The sequence below is a fragment of the Chrysochloris asiatica genome, unplaced genomic scaffold, assembly GCF_000296735.1.
Source record: "Chrysochloris asiatica unplaced genomic scaffold, ChrAsi1.0 scaffold00142, whole genome shotgun sequence".
Classification (NCBI taxonomy): domain Eukaryota; kingdom Metazoa; phylum Chordata; class Mammalia; order Afrosoricida; family Chrysochloridae; genus Chrysochloris; species Chrysochloris asiatica.
The window spans coordinates 1,720,576-1,723,135 of NW_006408660.1; positions in this window are offsets into that span (position 1 = coordinate 1,720,576).

Sequence of the window (2,560 nt, forward strand, 5' to 3'; positions counted from 1 at the left end):
CCAGTCGGAGTCCTGATGTGGCACTGGACTGCTAATCACAAGGTTGATAGTTCAGACCTACCAGCCACTCCTCAGAAACCCTATATTGGATCACTATGAGTCAAAACAACAACATATGCCAATTGCTAATTTCATATTTTATCCTGAGAGCACGTGTGAGCCAGCCATTTTTAGACTCAGCTCTTGTTTGCTGACAATTTTTTTTTTTTTTATGTTTTTATTGTGAATTATGTGATAGTTTACACGGGAGAGCATTAGCTTTACATTCATCCTATCATATTTCGTTTCATTGCAGTGATTACAGTCCCCTCCCTGCATCATCAAACATCCAAAGGGTTTACTCCGCAAGTCTGCCCTCTGGCTGTTGGTTGGCACACAGCCCCTCTCCCTCCCTGAATCCAGAGTCCCCAGCTGCTTCATCATTCCATGTCATCGTCTCTGCCTCCATCTCTGGCATCCCTGCTTTTCTGGATAGGGTCCTGCACTCTGCTTTTCTTGCTTGATTGTCCCATGGATCTCTGCTCCTGGACTGCAAAATCTACCACTCCCCTCCTTTTGTTACAAAACATCTACCTTTACATTTCCGACACTCATAGGCTGACACTTTTTAAGCTTTGCTTGAGGACTTACTATGTGCAAGAGATGAGTCAGAAATAGAAGCTTCTGATTCACTGCCTATAGGTAGGAAGGATTTGGCATTTGTGTTTAGAGCAACGACGTTTTGGTTGTCATAACTGGGGGTAGGAGCACTGAGTGCTTTGGGCATCTAGTGTGTATAGACCAGGGATGCTGCTCAGCATGCCGTATTGCATAGGACAGCCCTCTCCTCAAAGAATGATCCCACCCAATGCCAACAGTATTATGGTAGAGAAATCCTGGGTTCAACAGAGCAAGACTTGAGTGTAAGAAAGAACTGAGTTTGAGTCCTAGTTATTCATTGCGTCTGTGGGTGAGTGACTCCCCTCTCTGAACCTCAGGATTTTTATCTATCCAAAACCAAAAAGAAATAAACATATTGCCATCGAATCCATTCCAACTCGCCTCCACGCCACGTGCATCAGAGTAGAACTGTACTCCACAGGGTTTCAATGGCTACGATCTAAGAAGTCCTAGTGTGGCGCTGCAGGATAAGCACTAGACCGCAAGGTTGGGCAGTTCAAATCCACCAACTGCTCCTCGGAAACCCTCTACAGGATCGCTATGAGTCAGAACCGACTCGACAGCACTTAACAACAACAACATGATCTTATGGAAGCTAGTCTTCAGGCTTTTTCCTTAGTGACGCTGGATAGATTTGAACAGCCAACCTTTCAATCAGTGGAGTGCAAAAACCATTGGACAAGCCTGGATTTGTGCTCTCTAGGGACCTCTTTCATCAAATGGAGTGAATCATGACTGGGAGAGAAGTCACATACCTTGTCCTTTTGTCCTCCAGAGCAGGGGCCACAAAGCCTATTATCTTCCAGGGGACCAATAGGCAGTACAGATGAGTGTACTAGAGGCAGATGAACCATGGGGAATGGTAATGACTAGGCAAACAGGAGTACTCCTGCCCTGTCCAATGCCCTGTCCAATCCTCAATAGTGAAAAAAACCTATGTTCAACCAAAGGGCGTTGGCTTTTCTTTAAAAAAGGAAACTTAATGAACTTAAAAAAACAAACAAACAAAAAACAAACCTGGCAAATTCTGTTGGCAAAAATTTGCAGGAAGTACTCAGATCATGTAATTCTAGGAAAATTTGAGAACTTTTCTCCTGTTCTTAAGAAGATTGTGTTGAAATTAAAAAAAAAAAAAAAAAGAAAAATGTGTTTTACACAAGGACAAATAAGAAAAATCTAGAAGAGAAAATGGAGTCCTGGTGTGGCTCTGTGGCATAAAACACTGGATTGCAAGGTCGGTTTGAACCACAAGGTCAGCAGTTCAAACTATGGGGCCACTGAGTTGGAATTGAGTCAATGGCACTGAACAGCAACATGGAGACAAAAGTGTAACTAGTGGTTTTTAGAGCCTGAGAAGAAGGAGGCTGTGGGGATTTGTGGCTGAAGGAGTACTGAGTGTCTATTTGGCGGGGGATAGAAAACATTTGGAAATGGATAATGGTGATGGTTGCACAACATGATTGCTGTTGTTGTAAAGTGCTGTCGAGTCGGTTCTGACTCACAGCGACCCTGTCTGTATAGGGTTTCTGAGGAGCAGCTGGTGGGTTTGAACTGATGACCTGGGGTTTGCAGTCCTCTGCTGATCTTACAGCGCCACATCAGGCTGGATTGAGCACAGCATAATAAATGTACTCAAACATGACTAAAATAGCAAAGGTTTGTTATATTTTGCTATAATTACCAAAAAAAAAGTGTTTTAAATACCAGATTTCTGGGTTTAAACTTTGTGGTTCTGCTTTTTTAATGTTTCTAGGAAGCTCTAGTAAAATGAGGGAGTCTCCTCCCATAAAAGATTTACAGCCTCTGGTAGCGTAGTGGTTACAAATCGGGCTGCGAACCTTAAGGTCAGCGGTTCGAAACTACCAGCTGCTCCGCGGGAGAAAGATGAGGCTTTCTACTC